Source organism: Bos javanicus, chromosome 5 (assembly GCF_032452875.1).
Source record: "Bos javanicus breed banteng chromosome 5, ARS-OSU_banteng_1.0, whole genome shotgun sequence".
NCBI classification, from domain to species: domain Eukaryota; kingdom Metazoa; phylum Chordata; class Mammalia; order Artiodactyla; family Bovidae; genus Bos; species Bos javanicus.
In genome coordinates this window covers 103546202-103566315 of record NC_083872.1, presented here as the reverse complement: position 1 = coordinate 103566315, position 20114 = coordinate 103546202, and the positions used below count along the sequence as shown (strand labels likewise).

General features: G+C 44.2%; 1 pseudogene; it reads left to right on the top strand.

Annotated features, from left to right (window-relative positions):
- LOC133248781 (antigen WC1.1-like) overlaps positions 1–12969 on the top strand; it is a 33597-nt pseudogene extending 20628 nt beyond the window's left edge.
- The last annotated feature ends 7145 nt before the right edge of the window (positions 12970–20114 follow it).

Genomic DNA, 20114 nt, shown 5'->3' with positions numbered 1-20114 from the left:
AAAGGCATGTAGGAACTTTTGGGGTAATCCTATATATGTTGAATTTTAATTGTGGTACACTGGCACATGTGATTGTCAAAACTTATGAAAATATGCTCAATATATTTTGTTGCATGAATATTATACCTCAGGAAAGAAGGTTTTACTATCTGTCTTCTGCTTTTAGCTTAATTCTACTTTAGTAAAAAAAAAATATTAAAAAAAATGATTTTAGCCCTTAAAATTTTTTTTGGATCTGACTTCTTGTATATGATAAGCCCTAGTAAATGGCCTGTAAGTGCTTGGAATAAGGTGTATTCTGTAATTTTGAGATGTATGTTTGTTAAATCTGTTAACTTAAAAAATAGTCACAACCTAAAAAAAAAAAATAGTCACAACCTAGAAGTTAAGAATTCTGTTCCGTTTGGTGGGAATTCTCAAGACTTTGAGCCTGGGGGACAACATGTCAAGCAGCCTTGAGAAACTGCTCCAAGGAGGTGGGGAAGGAGTCAGGTTATATCAAAGTTGCAACAAAGGAGGTGGGTAGTCTGAACATCAAAGATTATTGTTCATTAAGGAAAACCAGATAACTTAGCACTCTTCTATACATGGGAAGATGCAAGCAGCCAGGCTCACTGAATTCATTCTTTTTATATGCATCTCAGCTATCTGGGGCCAGGATCCAGCTTCTTGATTTTATTACATCCTTAGTTCTCTGCTCACTGCTCACTGTAGGGAGTTGAGGCAGCTGATAGCTGCTGGATCACAGGCATTGTTCTTCCTTTGGGGCTTCCTTTGTGGTGCCCCCCAGGCTCAGAGATTCACATTTGGAGGCCCCCAATTGCTGATGATTGTGACATTCTTGTTTACTGATGCGGCAGGACATACTCCATTTTGTAATCACACCATTCAGATCTTCTAAATATTTAGTGATTGGTTTTGCTGCTTCACTACTGAGTTACTGAAGCTGAGAGTGTTTTCTAGTTACTGTTCCCACGAAACAAAATGACTTTAAAATATAGTCATTTAAAGTGACCATTTTATTCTGCATAACACAGATCACCGTGCATTTTTCCTTCAGCCCCAGTGGTATTTCCTCACTTCCTTTCAGTCCTCATCGACAGCATTGCCCAAGCCCATCAGGTTTCTGTTAATAATCTCCTCCACCCCATCTAGCTTCTGCCTGCTGCTTTGTTCCAAAAGCAATGTCACCAGTGTTAGGTGGCATCCCAAATTTGATCATTATGGATAAAGATGCTATGCATATGCATATACAAGTCCTTTTGAATACAATACACACACTTCATTTGTCTTCATAAATTCTTAGTGATATAGTAAGTTTAAGTGTTTAGTTACTATTGCTGCATAACAAAATTTCCCTCAAAACTTACCAGCTTAAAACTCCTTTTAATCTTTTCTCATGGTTTCCTGCATAAAGAATTAGGGATGTGCTCAGATTTGTATTTGTCTTGTAGTCTTATCAGGTTGTAGCCCAGTATCAGCTGGGGCTGACATCATCTGAAGACACAACTGGGTTGGGAATCCAAGATGGTTCATGAACAGGCCTGGCAGATGGATTGAACTGAGTGACCAGAGACCTGCACATGACAATCTCTGCAGGACAGAGTCTCAACAGGGTAAAGACTTGCCTTAAAGCAAAGTCTTAAGTGATTGCACAGGAAGCTGCCTGAGTTTTCAGACCTACTGCTGAGAGCCAAGCAATGTTACTGTCAGGCGAGTGTATGTTCCTCGGTTTTTGTCTCGTCACAACAAAGATTTGGAGTGACGGATATTAAAGCCCCCTTGGCATGTCACAGCTCTCGGGTCTTGGATAGACCGTGTTATAGCTCTCAGGTCTCGAATGGACCATGTTATAGCTCTTAGACAAATCAGTGTTACAGCTCTATTTTATTTAGAAGATAGCAGGAAAATCCATCTTCGAGGCATGAGGGCACGTTGATCCAAAGACGCAAAGAGCGCCCCAGAGAGTGGGAGAGAGAGCAAGCGAGCTAGCTTTGGCTCCTCTTTTTATATGTTTTTTTTTTTTTTTCTCCCTGGGCCTGTCTTATGTAAATTGGGCCAGCCAAGAGTGTTGTTTGTTTTACCTGAGGTCCTCACTCCAGTCCTCGGACCTTCTTTTGTTCTATTTTCGCAGGCTTTTCCCTTCCCTGTCTTTTAGCCACCGCCATTTTGGACTCTTTCTTCCTATTCTACCTACCTAACATTACTTTCGCCACCTCATGAGAAGAGTTCACTAATTGGAAAAGACTGATGCTGGGAGGGATTGAGGGCAGGAGGAGAAGGGGACGACAGAGGATGAGATGGCTGGATGGCATCACCCACTCGATGGACGTGAGTTTGAGTGAACTCCAGGAGTTGGTGAGGGACAGGGAGGCCTGGCGTGCTGCGATTCATGGGGTCGCAAAGAGTGGGACACGACTGAGCGACTGAACTGAACTGAACATTACTTTCACTCACTTCTATTGGTTACTAGGAATTCACGAAGGTCAGCAAAGCTTCAAGAGGAGTCATAGATCTGAATTCTCAGTGGATATGACAGTAAAGATTTTGCAGATATGTTTAAGAACTTCCAACCCTCCCAGCCCTCTGATCATTGCTGTTTCTGCAGGAAACCAGGCCCAGATGCTGCCCCAGTCCAACGATTCCCGCTCGGAACCAGCAGGCTCTGCGGCCTCAGAGGAGAGCGCCCCCTACTGCTCAGGTGAGGGTCCCACAGGACAGAAGACCCTTCTCAACCCCTGGGGTCACCACCCCACTGTCCCAATTCTCTCTCCTCAGGCAGCAGACAGTTCCGCCTGGTGGACGGGGGCAGTCACTGTGCCGGGAGAGCGGAAATCCTTGACCAGGGCTCCTGGGACACCATCTGTGATGACGGCTGGGACCTGGGCGATACCCACGTGGTGTGCAGCCTTATTGAGGGCTGTGGAGAAGCCCTCAATGCCATGGGTCTGCTCACTTCAGAGCGGGCTCAGGGCCCATCTGGCTGGACGACCTGAACTGCACAAGAAAGGAGTCCCACGTGTGGAGGTGCCCTTCTCGGGGCTGGGGGCAGCACGACTGCAGACACAGGAGGATGTGGGGGTCATCTGCTCAGGTCTGTGCTGCACACTGTCCACAGTCTGGGGGATGGGTAGAACCCTGGAGTACGGGGGTCTAAGCCCTGAGGGAGAGATGCTGAAAGGACCAGAGTAGGAGGCTTCCTCCCATTGAGCCTGACTTTTCAGCAGACCTGAAGAGGAGGTGCTTTCACTTCCTCCTGCATCAGCTGAGATTCTGGTCCTTTCTTCTCACCAGTGTTTCGTGGCAGAGCCGTTTCTCACAGTTTCCATGTGAAAATAGGGCTCTTTCCTCTGTTCCCTGTGGTAGTACAGTCTGGAGATCCTGTGGATGTTGTAATGAAAGCACAATCTTACTCTGTTCAGTTCTGTATGCTAGAAGTCTGATGAGGCTCTCCGTGGGCCAACATCCCAGTGTCCACACGGCTGCGTTCTTCCTGAAGGGTCTGGGGAGGACTCCTTTCCCAGCCTTTCCTGGCTTCAGTGTGGCCTCATTTCTTGTCTCAGAGCCCTCTTTCTTCTTCTTCAGACAACATTCTCTCCTCTGACCTTTCCTCCATGTCTCAACTTCCTCTGTTCAGTTCAGTTGAGTTGCTCAGTCATGTCCGACTCTTTGTGACCCCATGAATCGCAGCACGCCAGGCCTCCCTGTCCATCACCAACTCTCGGAGTTCACTGAGACTCATGTCCATCAAGTCAGTGATGCCATCCAGCCATCTCATCCTCTGTCGTCCCCTTCTCCTCCTGCCCCCAATCCCTCCCAGCATCAGAGTCTTTTCCAATGAGTCAACTCTTCGCATGAGGTGGCCAAAGTACTGGAGTTTCAGCTTTAGCATCATTCCCTCCAAAGAAATCCCAGGACTGATCTCCTTTAGAATGGACTGGTTGGATCTCCTTGCAGTCCAAGGGACTCTCAAGAATCTTCTCCAACACCACTGTTCAAAAGCATCAATTCTTCAGTGCTTAGCTTTCTTCACAGTCCAACTCTCACATCCATACATGACCACAGGAAAAACCATAGCCTTGACTAGACAGACCTTTGTTGGCAAAGTAATGTCTCTGCTTTTGAATATGCTATCTAGGTTGGTCATAACTTTCCTTCCAAGGAGTAAGCGTCTTTTAATTTCGTGGCTGCAGTCACCATCTGCAGTGATTTTGGAGCCCAGAAAAATAAAGTCTGACACTGTTTCCAGTGTTTCCCCATCTATTTCCCATGAAATGATGGGACCAGATGCCATGATCTTTGTTTTCTGAATGTTGAGCTTTAAGCCAACTTTTTCACTCTCCACTTTCACTTTCATCAAAGGCTTTTTAGTTCCTCTTCACTGTCTGCCATAAGGGTGGTTTCATCTGCATAACTGAGGTTATTGATATTTCTCCCGGCAATCTTGATTCCAGCTTGTGTTTCTTCCAGTCCAGCGTTTCTCATGATGTACTCTGCATAGAAGCTAAATAAGCAGGGTGACAATATACAGCCTTGACATACTCCTTTTCCTATTTGGAACCAGTATGCTGTTCCATGTCCAGTTCTAACTGTTGCTTCTTGACCTGCATACGGGTTTCTCAAGAGGCAGGTCAGGTGGTCTGGTATTCCCATCTCTTTCAGAATTTCCCACAGTTTATTGTGATCCACACAGTCAAAGGCTTTGGCATAGTCAATAAAGCAGAAATAGATGTTTTTCTGGAACTCTCTTGCTTTTTCCATGATCCAGTGGATGTTGGCAATTTGATCTCTGGTTCCTCTGCCTTTTCTAAAACCAGCTTGAACATCTGGAAGTTCATGGTTCACGTATTGCTGAAGCCTGGCTTGGAGAATTTTGAGCATTACTTTTCTAGCATGTGAGATGAGTGCAATTGTGTGGTAGTTTGAGCATTCTTTGGCATTGCCTTTCTTTGGGATTGGAATGAAAAGTGACCTTTTCCAGTCCTATGGCCACTGCTGAGTTTTCCAAATTTGCTGGCATATTGAGTGCAGCACTTTCACCGCATCATCTTTCAGGGTTTGAAATAGGTCAACTGGAATTCCATCACCTCCACTAGCTTTGTTCGTAGTGATGCTTTCTAAGGCCCACTTGACTTCACATTCCAGGATGTCTGGCTCTAGGTGAGTGATCACACCATTGTGATTATCTGGGTCGTGAAGATCTTTTTTGTACAGTTCTTCTGTGTATTCTTGCCACCTCGTCTTAATATCTTCTGCTTCTGTTAGGTCCATACCATTTCTGTCCCTTATCGAGCCCATCTTTGCATGAAATGTCCCCCTGGTATCTCTAATTTTCTTGAAGACATCTGTAGTCTTTCCCATTCTGTTGTTTTCCTCTATTTCTTTGCATTGATTACTGAGGAAGGCTTTCTTATCTCTTCTTGCTAGTCTTTGGATCTCTGCATTCAGATGTTTATATCTTTCCTTTTCTCCTTAGCTTTTCGCTTCTCTTCTTTTCACAGCTATTTGTAAGGCCTCCCCAGACAGCCAGTTTGCGTTTTTGCATTTCTTTTCCATGGGGATGGTCTTGATCCCTGTCTCCTGTACAATGTCACGAACCTCATTCCACAGTTCATCAGGCACTCTATCTATCCGATCTAGGTCCTTAAATCTATTTCTCACTTCCACTGTATAATCATAAGGGATTTGATTTAGGTCATACCTGAATGGTCGAGTGGTTTTCCCTGCTTTCTTCAATTTAAGAATTTGGTAATAAGGAGTTCATGATCTGAACCACAGTCAGCTCCTGGTCTTGTTTTTGTTGACTGTATAGAGCTTCTCCATCTTTGGCTGCAAAGAATATAATCAATCTCATTTCGGTGTTGACCATCTGGAGATGTCCATGTGTAGAGTCTTCTCTTGTGTTGTTGGAAGAGGGTGTTTGTTATGACCAGTGCATTTTCTTTGCAAAACTCTCTTAGTCTTTGCCCTGCTTCCTTCCATATTCCAAGGCCAAATTTGCCTGTTACTCCAGGTGTTTCTTGATTTCCTACTTTTGCATTCCAGTCCCCTATAATGAAAAGGACATCTTTTTTGAGTGTTAGTTCTAAAAGGTCTCTAAACACAGTCAAAAAGAGAATTCCAGTTTTGCAGATGGTAGGTCTAAGGATGTTATTGTGTGTATGCATGTTGAATTTTTCAGTCATGTCTGTCCCTTTGTGACCCCACGGACTGTAGCCCACCAGGTTCTCTTGTCCATGGAATTCTCCAGGAAAGAATACTGGGGTGGGTTACCATTCCCTTCTCCAGGGGATCTTTCTGACCCAGGGATCGAACCTGGGGCTACTGCATTGTAGCAGATTATTTACCATCTGAACTACCAGGGAAGCCCAAGAATATGATTACATTGGGTTTACTTGGTTAATGCATAATGTTGCAGGTTAATATCACCATCCCAAGGTCCTAAGTTTCTAGTCTTAAAAATATCTGGAAAGTCTCTCTTGAAAGGTAACATTGACAGCTTCCAGGGATTAAGACTTAGACAATTGTGGTTCAATATTCTGCCCACTTCCCCAATATCCACATCACTTCCCTTTCACATACTTTTTTAGAGGTTTTGTCAGGAAGAATGATTCATCTCCTCTCCCTATAGAAGTCCAGGTTGGTCTTCCTCTCTGTTCGTATCCACTACATCATTGTAGTAGAAGTAGAAAGACAGACGTTAAAGGACAAAGTCAGTTGAACTGGAGACAAATCTTGTCTTCAGTCTTGTCACCTAGTGGGTATCTCCTCCTCAGCAGGGTCAGGAATTTATGGTCACAGTTTCTTGAGGAGAGGAAAACCCAGAGCACTGAGCGGAGTGCTAACTGTGTCCTGTCTCCTCCTATTTCAATCAGAGTTCCTGGCCCTCAGGATGGTGAATGAGGACCAGCAGTGTGCTGGGAGGCTGGAAGTTTTCTACAATGGGACCTGGGGCAGCGTCTGCTGCAGCCCAGTGGAAGACATCACCTTGTCCATGATCTGCAGAGAGCCTGGCTGTGGGGACAGTGGAACCCTCAACTCTTCTGTTGCTCTTAGGAAAGGTTCTAGACCCCGGTGGGTAGATGGAATCCGGTGTCAGAAAACTGATATCTCTCTCTGGCAGTGTCCTTCTGACCCTTGGAAATACAGTTCTTGCTCTCCAAAGGAGGAAGCCTATATCTCGTGTGCAGGTGACTTACTGTCTGTTTTTGTGTCTGTCCCAACCCTGTAGGGTGTTGTTAGAGTGATTTTATATTTTCCAATCTAAGGGATGAGTTGAAATTGACTCTACAAAATGTGCATGTGTGTGTTTGTGTATCTCTGTGTCTGTTTGTTTGCTTTTGTTGTGCGATGTGGAGACTGGTAAACAAGTAAATAGAGAAAGTTTTTTGAACTGGTGCTAAGATGCAGTGAATGTCTCAGCCCAGTAGATAATGAGCCTCTGTTTACACCTGTTATTTGGATTGAGCCAAGGACCTTAGATAATATTATTTGGGGACAGGACCACCCTCAGCTGTTCCTGATCCACTGTTTCCCTGTTGTGTGCAGGAAGAAGACCCAAGAGCTGTCCAACTGCTGCCCCCTGCACAGGTGTGTCAGCCCCGCCCCCTCCCCTGTGGCTCCCAGGGGCTCCTTCCTCCCACCAGGGGGGTCACAGGAGGGGCTGCTGCCTTTTCAGACAGAGAGAAGCTGAGACTCGGAAGGAGACACCGAGTGCTCAGGGCGGGTGGAGGTGTGGCACAGCGGTTCCTGGGGCACCGTGTGTGATGACTCCTGGAGCCTGGCAGAGGCCGAGGTGGTGTGTCAGCAGCTGGGCTGTGGCCCGGCCCTGGAAGCCGTGCGGGCTGCAGGGTTTGGCCCTGGAAATGGAAGCATCTAGCTGGACGAGGTGCAGTGCGGGGGCTGGGAGTCCTTGTGAGACTGTGCTGCGGAGCCCTGGGGGCAGAGCGCCTGCAAGCATGAGGAGGATGCTGGTGTGAGGTGCTCTGGTGAGTGAGGGACTCGGGGTCCACCCTGGGTGAGCTGGGGCAGTGCAGGGGCAGTGGGCTGGGCTGGGGGTGGTGGGGAGTTTGTGTTCAGACAGTGTCCTGGTCCTGGAGCCCTGATCTAGGATGGGGGAGCCAGGAGGACTGGACATTGATGTTGTGGAGACTGAGGGGTGATTTCAGGCTCAGGAGGGAAAAATGAACTGCCCCGCATTCTGGCCAATCACCCTGCTCCAGACTCCTGTTTTTCTCTTTAGGTGCAAGGACAACATTGCCCCTGAGTACAGCAGGTACTGTGGTCCATCCACAAGCAGGGGAGAATACTCAAATACTGGGGACCTGTTCTGTGGGCTCTCTGACAGCTCAGGAGAGGAAAGAGCCTGAGGAGCCCTGGCTGGTGGGGAGGAGTCGGGGCATTACTTTGGGGAAATCCCCTGCTTTGGTTCCCAGGGTCAGAAGGTTGTCATACCCAGAATCCAAGTGAGTCTGGTTCCCATGGTGCAGATTCTAAGGTTCTCCCACCTGTCCTTGAGTGTTGCTCCTCATCTGTGAGGTGCAGGTCCCAGGACTGTTTGACACTCTGTCTCCTGAAGCCCAAGGAGAAGGGAAGAGCTGGGTCTTCAGAAGCTATCTCGACAGGGCATCTCCCTGATAATCCCCAGCTCTGCCTCAGCTGGAGTGGAGTTGACTTGTCTCAGGATGAGACCTGGAGAACCCCAGTCACTGTCAGTGCACTTGGGTCTGAGGCTGGGATATCATTGTCTGGAGCTCCCTGGAAATGCTGGCACAGGGGGTTTCTCTGTGCCCAGGACCTTCTCCAGCCCTCTTGCCTGTTCTCCTTAGGGACCAGAACAACCTCAAATCCTCTCCCTGGCATCTTCTCCCTGCCTGGGGTCCTCTGCCTCATCCTGGGGGCCCTTCTCTTCCTGGTCTTCGTCATCCTGGTGACTCAGCTGCTCAGATGGAGAGCAGAGCGCAGAGGTGGGCTGCAGGGGGAACTGGGGACCAGGGAGAGTATGTGGAGGCAGGAGATGGGGCAGGTGTGAGCAGGGGAACCTGGGCCAGGTCTCTGTTCTGAGTCTGCAGAACTCAGTATGCTCCATGCTGAGCTCTAAGGGTTGAATAGACAGAGGTTCTTAGGACTGGGGCGTGAACTCTCATAAGTCATGGCCTCTCTTATGAGACCAAAAAGAGTTGGGGCTGAACTGTGGATTCAGGTGACAGGGGAGAAGGTGCTGAAACAGTACATGGAGTGGGAGACAATGCCGAGGTTCAGGCAGCCCTGTGTGAGCACAGGGGAGATGAAGGGTGGGCCTGTTGGATCGGGGTGTTTGGGGCAGCATCTCTGACCTGCTGAGCATCTCTCAGCCTTATCTAGCTATGAAGATGCTCTTGCTGAAGCCATGTATGAGGAGCTCGATGACCTTGCAACACGGAAGGAGTGTCTTCTGGGCAGCCCAGGTGGGTGTCTCTGCCTTCCCTCCTTGGACTTCTGGTTGTCACCACTCACTGGCTGTGCATGTCTTCTCAGCATCAGCAGACTCCACTCATGCCCCAGGCTCACAGAGGTGGCTCCTTCAAAGTGGCAGGATGGCCTCTCACAGCCCTCTGAGCCCCCAGCCTTCATCTACACTGCAGGAGCCAGACCTGTCCCTTCTCAGCTGTAACTCAGGCCCTGTGGGTGTGGGAGGGTCATTCTGTGTGCTGTGTGATGTTTTTCTCCACTTTAGGCTTCCTGTCAGATGGTGAGGACAGCCATGACTCCAGATCTGCTCCAGGTAATAGAGGTGGACCTGCTTCAGCTGAGTGTTGGGAGGAGAGTCCCTCCTCATAGAGAGGATATGTAACGGGAACAGTCTTCCTTTGATGGACCAGAGGGATCCCTTGTGTCCAGATTGGGTCTGTCCTTCTCCTTCTCTGGCTGTTCTGTGATGTCTCACATTTGGGGCTGGGCTGTCTGTGTTCAGAATCACAAGTGACACACACTGGTTTTAAAAATAACATCTGTAAAGCACAGTTTGTCAAAATATTTTAGTAATGTTCAATGGTGGGAGAGTTGCTTTGAGATATATATTTTCAATCAGGAAATATTAAGATATGCAAAATCATGTTTTGGTTTATGGACACATCAAAATGAAACGTGGTCTCAGAGAAAAAAATCTTTTGAAACAAGGAGTGACTGGTGCCTCCATTTAGCAGCTCAGAAATTCTGGGTCAGGAGGGATCTTAGGTATTTCCCAGACCCAACCCCCTTACTGTGGTTTCATCTGACCCTTGCTCTGCCCTCAGAAGTCCCAGATCAGAGGACTGATGCCCCTGGTGAGGATTACAATGATGCTGAAGAGGTACCAGTGCCTGGGGCTCCTCCTGCCTCTCAGGGGAGTGAGGAAGAAGTGCTCCCAAAGAAGGAAGATGGGATGAGGTCTCAGACAGGTGAGTGGGATTAGCTGATCCCCTGTAATCTTTGGTCTCTGTCCAGGAAAGTGTGAATTTGAGCTCCTCAATGCCAAGCCTCTCTACAGTTTCAAAACATGGGCAATCTCATGCTTTTGATGGGCTTCCCTGGTGGCTCAGGTGGTAAAGAATCTGCCTGCAATGCAGAAGACTGGGGTTTGATCCCTGGATCAGGAAGATCCCCTGGAGAAGGGAATGGCTACCCTCTCCAGTATTCTTGCCTGGAGAATCCCATGGACAGAAGGGCCTGATAGGTTACAGTTCATAGGGTTGCAAAGAGTCAGACACAGCTGAATAACTAGCACTTCACTTCACAACCATATGCTATCTTTAACGATGTCAGACTCCTTGGGGATGAGGAATCACTGTATTTTTAGCATTTATGTCTCCATAATGTATGGAGATGGAGAATGCAATGGCAACCCACTCCAGTATTCTTGCCTGGAGAATCCCAGGGACAGAGGAGCCTGGTGGGCTGCCATCTATGGGGTCGCACAGAGTCAGACACGACTGAAGTGACTTAGCAGCAGCAGCAGCAATGCATGGAGAAGGGAATGGCAACCCACTCCTGTACTTTTGCCTGGAAAATCCCATGGATGGAGGAGCCTGGTAGGCTACAGTCCATGGGGTCGTGAAGAGTTGCACTCGACTGAGCAACTTCACTTTCACTTTTCACTTTCATGCATTGGAGAAGGAAACGGCAACCCACTCCAGTATTCTTGCCTGGAGAATCCCAGGGACAGAGCAGCCTGGTGGGTTGCCATCCACGGGGTCACACAGAATCGGACATAGCTGATGTGACTTAGCAGCAGCCGCAGCTCTATAATGCAACATAAATTTTCACTTTATATGTGATATGCTTGCATTAAAATGTATAGATTAGGGACTTTTCTGGTAATCCAGTGGTTAGGACTCTGCACTTTCACTGCTATGGCCTGGGTTCAATCCCTGGTGAAGGAACTAAGATCCCACAAGCATTGTGTAGTGGCCAAAAGAAATAGATCGCTTATAGATTAATTGAGCATATTTATGAAATCCAAAAATAGACAAGTGTTTTTTATAACATCTCAGTGCTGTCCTGTATATGAAAGATAGAGATTTAAAAACTATTGCAGTATTGAAATTTGTGAGGCATTCTGGTAATTTAAGATTAGCTCTGTTTATAAGGTTGCAATGACATGTACAGAGTCTATGGTATATGGTGGCCTTAACATTAAGCCATGTGGGTGGATCATTGTGTCGGGGGAGTGTGTGATTTCCTTGGTTCTGTCTCACTACAGCAAAAATTTAAAGTGGCAGATGGACCAGAGTTACAGCTCAGTTATAGCTCAGTTTTATTTGGCAAGCAAAGGAAAATACATCCTTGAGGTGTGAGGGCAGGTTGACCCAAAAGAAGCAAAGAGAGGTGATGATAGAGGCTCAGTTTTGGCTCTTCTTTTTATATGTTTTGTCTCCTCCCCTGAGCCTACTCTATGTAAACTGGGCTAGCCAGGAGGGCTCTTTGTTTCACCTGAGGTTCTCATTCCAGTCCTTGGACCTTCTTTTGTTCTATTTTCGTGGGTTTTTCTCTTCTTTGTCTTTTAGCCACCGCTATTCTGGACTCCTTTTTCCCATTCTAACTACCTAACAATTGATTCAGAGTTTGTGATCAGCTAAGGTCTAATTTCCTCCAGATATTTTAGTGGTCAAGAGAAAACATTCTTTCTCTGGAAAGGAGCATTTCTCCATCTGAGGGCCTGTGTGGTCCCTGGGAGGGGCCATCTGTGGCTGCACCCGTGATACTCTTTGTGGACATTTAGGAACATGCATCAAGGCTACTAAGAGCAGAGTTGGTTTGTGATTGAGGAACTCAGAATTTTCCTGTCTCCACTCTCCATCTAATTGTGATTTCACGTTTGTCAGTTGTGAAAGGAGAACATTTAAATTCATTGTTATGCTCTTACAATTCCTGGGCATTTCATTGCTGATTGTGTAGCCTGAAGGCAGATCTTCACATACCTCCTGTGTGAGCACAGGTCTCCTGTGATGCAGGGTTTCCACAGGAGCTGAAGTCCCAGAGACCACATGGACTGGATCTGAGAGGACAGCTGGGATCCATCCTCATTGTAACTGACATGAAATAGTCTGAGTTTCCCTGCCCACACCTGGGTCCCAGGGATGGTTTGTTATCACAACTTGCTTAACTAGCTTCCACCGCACTGTTTGGTCCCCTTGTCTCAGTTCTAATCATAGTTTTCTTTACTATTTCAGGCTCTTCTCTGAATGTCTTTAGAGAGGAAGCTGATCCTGGGGAAGGAGAAGAGAGCCCCGGAGAAAAGGGACCCTGGATACGATGATGTTAAACTCAGTGCCCCTGAAACTTGCAGAGTGACTTTCCTGTGATTTGTATTAAATACAAGATAATGCCTCAGATATTCTAATTGTCTGTATTCAATAGAGTAGTGGTGACTTGTGATTGTGTTATATGGAAATTGCTCAAAATGAAATATTCTGAATAAAGTGGCTTTTTTTGCTTTGTTAATAATTACCACGTTCCATGTCAAATGATTTTAGAGGATTGGTCCGCAGACACCATTTTCCTCAAAGGAAATACACGATGAGTGCACTGCCCTGTTTTCTCACCTTCTTCAAAGGCTAATGAGGCCATGACTTAGCCCAGGAACACAGATGCTCTGGGTCACTCTTACTTAGAAAAAGTATCTAAACTTGGTCCACATTCATACCCTCCGTCCTAGCAAGATGACTTTGTTGACCAAAAAGTATAGTCAGAACCTGTAGAATTATTTTATTTGGTGGGAATGCTTAAGACTTCAAGCCCTGGAGATATAGAATCTCAGTAGCTCTGAGAAAACTGCTCCAAAGAGGCAGTAGGGGAAGTCAGGCTGTATGCAATTTTGCAACAAAGGGAGCAGGCAGTCTGAAGATCAAAGATCAGGTACCAAGTTAAGGAATGTAGCGTTCTATGTATGTATGGGAAGATGCAAGCCTCTGGTCTCACTGGATTCAATTTTTCCATATGCAGCTCAGCTATCTGGGGCCAACCCTGTTTCCCGGCTCACCTTAAGGAGTGGCAGGTGGTTGCTTCTTGCTTTCCCCCAGCTCCTCAGCAATCACCATGGGGGGTGGCAGCATCCCCTGGATCCGTTTTGGGAGCCCTCATTCACATTTGGAGACCAGAAATCATTGATGGCTGTGACATTTCTTGTTTATTGATATGGCAGGAGATATTTTCATTTCACAAACTCATGGAAAAAACCCAATCCTGAACATTCCTGTATGTTCTTCCCTGAGATGTCACATCACCTGTTTTTAACCTGTTCTTGGTCACCAGACTTCTGTGTGGGTTTCAAAGTGGGAATTTGCTGGTGGGAGAGAATGGATACAGCTTTCCTTATTCTGCTCAAGTGTTCATGGGTCAATTAAAACTCTAACTCTAGGTAACTACGTCTGCCTTTTCATCTCTCATTCCCTAGGTTACTTTATCTGTTTATTCCTCAAGCAGATATAGATTCCTCCTTGCTCTTCTCCCATGTCTAGTCCAAATCCTTATGAATCCATTCTTTCCATCCCTGCCTACTGTTTCTTCAGAACATTGCCATTTCTTGTCTGTCCAATTATCTATCCCTCTGAGCAAATTATATCAGTTCATTCTCTAAGTTGATGGATGGCAAATTGGTGCTCACCCACACCCTGCATCCATGTGGGGCAAGAGGGCAAGAAAGTGAGACCTAGACAGAGGGGATCCAGAAGAAGAGATAGATGTGAAAATCAGGTACGTTGTCTATTTACATTTCAAAGATGTGGATGGAGGGGTCTGATATGACTGAATTCTTAAAGGAAGAATTTCAGACTAATGGGCTCCTCTGAAAACAAATTGTTTCAAGATTCCTTTAATCTGGTTACTACTGAAAAAGTAAACGTGATCCTGCTGTGATTCTTCAGGGTAGAGAGAGCTGTCACGTAGGAGTGGCCAAGTAAAGATTACATTTCACAACACCCCCCTTCCCCCCAATTCCATTATGAACATGTGGAGAGGCTGCTGAACTAATCTAAGACCTGAGAGTGATGGCCTGGTTGTGAGTTGAACCCACCCAGTTCCTGGATGATGGCTCTGCATGGTGTCCAGGGCTCCGACCTACAGTCACGTTTGCAGTCTTCATAGTTCTAGGCTGTGCTTGGAGATGGGAAGATGCCCAGGACTTCTCCCAGGGCAGCTCACATGGCTGTTCACCACTGGAAAGTGATGAAATAAATGACATATGATGAAAGAAATAAAGTATATCCACCAAGAAGCTCAGGGAGCCCCCAAAAATGCAGATAAACAATCAAATCCAGGGAAAGAATATGTGACCAAAATAAGATTAAAAAGTTATTTATTATTATTATTGTTTTCAATTTTTGGTTTCACTGGGTCTTTGTTGACACACATGGGCTTTCTCTAGTTGTGGCAAGCAGGCACTACTCTTCTTTGTGGACAGCAGGCCTCACTGTGTGGGGGCTTCTCCTGTTGTGGAGCACAGGCTCTAGGTGCACAGGCTTCAGTACTTGTAGCATGCCGGCTCCTATTAGCAGTTTGCGGGTCCTAGAGCACAGAGTAGTTGTGCATAGGCTCTAAGTTGCTCTGCAGAATAAATTCCATTTTTTGTTTTTTCTGTATAGAGACTGAAATCATAAAAACGGAAGCAACCAGGGAGTTTGCTGTTGGTTTAGTGGTTAGGATTCGATGCTTTCACTGCTGTGCCTGTATTCTATCCTGGTCAGGCAACTGTGCAAGAGGCAAAAAAAGAGATCCCTCAAGCTGTGCAATGAGGCACAAAAAGAGAAGGAACCAAACAGAAATTCTGTTGCTTAAGATTACAATGAATGAAATGCACAAAATAAAAAAATGCTACAGAAAGCATCAGCAACAGCATAAAAATCTTTGAGGCACAAGACAAGAAAATTGAAATTAGCCAGCCAGAGGACAAAGAAGCAAAAAGAATGAAAAAGTGTGAAAGAACCTGTGCGAACTTTGGGATAACATTCACAGTAACAACCTGCACATTATTGGAGTCCCAGAAGGAGGAGAGGAGGGGAAAGGGACAGAGATTGTACTTAAAGAAATAATACCAGATAAGTTACACATCTGATGAGACTTAGGCCTCCAAGTTCATGTAGCTAATAGGTCACCTCTCAGAGTTCACTCAAAATGATCGTCTCCAAGACACATTGTTTATAATCAAGACAAAGAGAATTTTAGAAGCATCGAGAGAAAAGCAAATGCTCACAAAAAAGGAATTCCCTTAAGAATATCAGTGGACTTCTGAGAAGAAACCTGTCAAGCCAGGAGAGAAAGGGATGATATATTCAAACTGAAGAAAGTAAACCTGCCAGTCAAGAATACTTTTCTCAGGAAGGTTGTCTTTCAGAAATGAAGACGAGATAAAGACGTTCCCAAACAAACAACAGTTGAGGGAGTTCACCAACACAGGTTTGTCTTACAAGATTGCTGAGGGGAGTTCTTCAAGCTAAATGAAGGATGTTAATTATTACATGAAAGAAGTGAAATTTTACAACAGACTTGTAAATGTAAATGTGTAATCCAATACAGAATACTCTAACACTGAATATAGTAGTGTGTTAACCAGTTAGCTCTAGTCTAGGGGAAGTATTAAAATAACTGTAGAGAAAAATATTTTGTTAGTGATATACAATATAAAGAAAGGTAAATTCTGACATCAAAAACAGAAAGTGTAGGGAGAGGATCAAAAGGTAGAGCTTTTGTATGTGATTGAAAATAATTTGTTATCAGTGTAATAGAGGCTACTGTGTCTATAAGATATTTTATGTGAACCATGTGGCAATAAAAATGTAAAAACCTACAGTAGATTCACAAAACGTAAAGAGAAAAAAAAATCAAAGCACATCATTATCCAAAATCATCAGTTCACAGTTCTAACTGTTGTACAGAACAGTCGAGTTGTCCTGGTCTCTACAGCATCCTTCAAGATCAGCCCCAGAGGACTCTCCTTTCACAAAGTGAAAAACTAATTAGTCTGTCTGTTATTATAAGCCAAAGAACTCTTTCTGCACCTCATCTCCTTCCTTATATCATATAGATGGTGCAGCTGTACTTTTTTAATTGCAAATTTTCATCCTGTGACATTCTTGTGTGGTTTTAATTGAAAAACTGCCAAATGATAAATCATCCCAATACCCTGTCTCCTCTGTTGGTTCTGATTAAGACTTAATAAGAAGACATGTGAGTGTGTTGTGGTTTGTCTTGTGTATCCTTAGAGATAGAGATTTTCAGAGTTTGTTGTGATGTATCTGGTGGTGATATGCACCTTCTTTTTGAAAATCAAATTTTGAGAACTCTGCAGTCAAGGAGGAAAATACTTCTTGCAGCAAATGAAACTTAAACCTATGGGGTCTTCAGTTGCTTTCACATATAACCAGAGGACTAAAAAGTTTCCTTAGCCAGTGACTGTACCTTTTTGACTCCAAAGAACCTGCAGCTACTTCTGTGGCATTGGGCTTCAACTAGATGTTTTATCAATAGTGCTGTATAGAAGGAGAAGTTTTGAGACTACTGTAAAAATAAGACCGATAACTGGAAGTAGGAGGCTTAAGTCCAAACCCTGACTCCAGGGAACTCCTGACTCCAGGGAACATTAATTGACAGGAGCTCATCAAACGCCTCCATACCTACACTGAAACCAAGCACCACACAAGGGCCAACAAGTTCCAGGGCAAGACATACCAAGCAAATTCTCCAGCAACACAGGAGCACAGCCCTGAGCTCCAATATACAGGCTGACCAAAGTCACTCCAAAACCATAGACATCTCATAACTCATTACTGGACACTGCATTGCACTCCAGAGAGAAGAAATCCAGCTCCACCCACCAGAACACCGACACAAGCTTCCCTAATCAAGAAACCTTGACAAGCCACCTGTACAAACCCACACACAGCGAGGAAACGCCACAATAAAGAGAACTCCACAAACTGCCAGAATACAGAAAGGACACCCCAAACTCAGCAATTTAAACAAGATGAAGAGACAGAGGAATACCCAGCAGATAAAGGAACAGGATAAATGCCCACCAAACCAAACAAAAGAGGAAGAGATAGGGAATCTACCTGATAAAGAATTCCAAATAATGATAGTGAAATTGATCCAAAATCTTGAAATCAAAATGGAATCACAGATAAATAGCCTGGAGACAAGGATTGAGAAGATGCAAGAAAGGTTTAACAAGGACCTAGAAGAAATAAAAAAGAGTCAATGTATGATGAATAATGCAATAAATGAGATGAAAAACACTTTGGAGGCAACAAATAGTAGAATAACAGAGGCAGAAGATAGGATTAGTGAATTAGAAGATAGAATGGTAGAAATAAATGAATCAGAGAGGAAAAAAGAAAAACGAATTAAAAGAAATGAGGACAATCTCAGAGACCTCCAGGACAATATTAAACGCTACAACATTCAAATCATAGGGGTCCCAGAAGAGGAAGACAAAAAGAAAGACCATAAGAAAATACTTGAGGAAATAATAGTTGAAAACTTCCCTAAAATGGGGACGGAAATAATCACTCAAGTCCAAGAAACCCAGAGAGTCCCAAACAGGATAAACCCAAGGCGAAACACCCCAAGACACATATTAATCAAATCAACAAAGATCAAACACAAAGAACAAATATTAAAAGCAGCCAGGGAAAAACAACAAATAACACACAAGGGAATTCCCATAAGGATAACAGCTAATCTTTCAATAGAAACTCTTCAAGCCAAGAGGGAATGGCAAGACATACTTAAAATGATGAAAGAAAATAACCTACAGCCCAGATTACTGTACCCAGCAAGGATCTCATTTAAATATGAAGGGGAAATCAAAAACTTTACAGACAAGCAAAAGCTGAGAGAATTCAGCACCACCAAACCAGCTCTCCAACAAATACTAAAGGATATTCTCTAGACAGGAAACACAAAAACGGTGTATAAATTTGAACCCAAAACAATAAAGTAAATGGCAACGGGATCATACTTATCAATAATTACCTTAAATGTAAATGGGTTGAATGCCCCAACCAAAAGACAAAGACTGGCTGAATGCATACAAAAACAAGACCCCTACATATGTTGTCTACAAGAGACCCACCTCAAAACATGGGACACATACAGACTGAAAGTGAAGGGCTGGAAAAAGATTTTCCATGCAAATAGGGACCAAAAGAAAGCAGGAGTAGCAATACTTACATCAGATAAAATAGACTTTAAAACAAAGGCTGTGAAAAGAGACAGAGAAGGTCACTACATAATGATCAAATGATCAATCCAAGAAGAAGATATAACAATTATAAATATATATGCACCCAACATAGGAGCACAGCAATATGTAAGACAAATGCTAACAAGTATGAAAGGAGAAATTAACAATAATACAATAATAGTGGGAGACTTTAATACCCCACTCACATCTATGGATAGATCAACTAAACAGAAAATTAACAAGGAAACACAAACTTTAAACGATACAATAGACCAGTTAGACCTAATTGATATCTATAGGACATTTCATCCCAAAACAATGAATTTCACCTTTTTCTCAAGCGCACACGGAACCTTCTCCAGGATAGATCACATCCTGGGCCATAAAGCTAGCCTTGGTAAATTCAAAAAAATAGAAATCATTCCAAGCATCTTTACTGACCACGATGCAGTAAAATTAGATCTCAATTACAGGAGAAAAACTATTAAAAATTCCAACATATGGAGGCTGAACAACACACTGCTGAATAACCAACAAATCACAGAAGAAATCAAAAAAGAAATCAAAATTTGCATAGAAACGAATGAAAATGAAAACACAACAACCCCAAACCTGTGGGACACTGTAAAAGCAGTGCTAAGGGGAAAGTTCATAGCAATACAGGCATACCTCAAGAAACAAGAAAAAAGTCAAATAAATAACCTAACTCTACACCTAAAGCAACTAGAAAAGGAAGAAATGAAGAATCCCAGGGTTAGTAGAAGGAAAGAAATCTTAAAAATTAGGGCAGAAACAAATGAAAAAGAAACAAAAGAGACCATAGCAAAAATCAACAGAGCCGAAAGCTGGTTCTTTGAAAGGATAAATAAAACTGACAAACCATTAGCCAGACTCATCAAGAAACAAAGGGAGAAAAATCAAATCAATAAAATTAGAAATGAAAATGGAGAGATCACAACAGACAACACATAAATACAAAGGATCATAAGAGACTACTATCAACAATTATATGCCAATAAAATGGACAACGTCGAAGAAATGGACAAATTCTTAGAAAAGTACAACTTTCCAAAGCTGAACCAGGAAGAAATAGAAAATCTTAACAGACCCATCACAAGCATGGAAATTGAAACTGTAATCAGAAATCTTCCAGCAAACAGAAGCCCAGGTCCAGACAGCTTCACAGCTGAATTCTACCAAAAATTTAGAGAAGAGCTAACACCAATCCTGCTCAAACTCTTCCAGAAAATTGCAGAGGAAGGTAAACTTCCAAACTCATTCTATGAGGCCACCATCACCCTAATACCAAAACCTGACAAAGATGCCACAAAAAAAGAAAACTACAAGCCAATATCACAAATGAACATAGATGCAAAAATCCTTAACAAAATTCTGGCAATCAGAATCCAACAACACA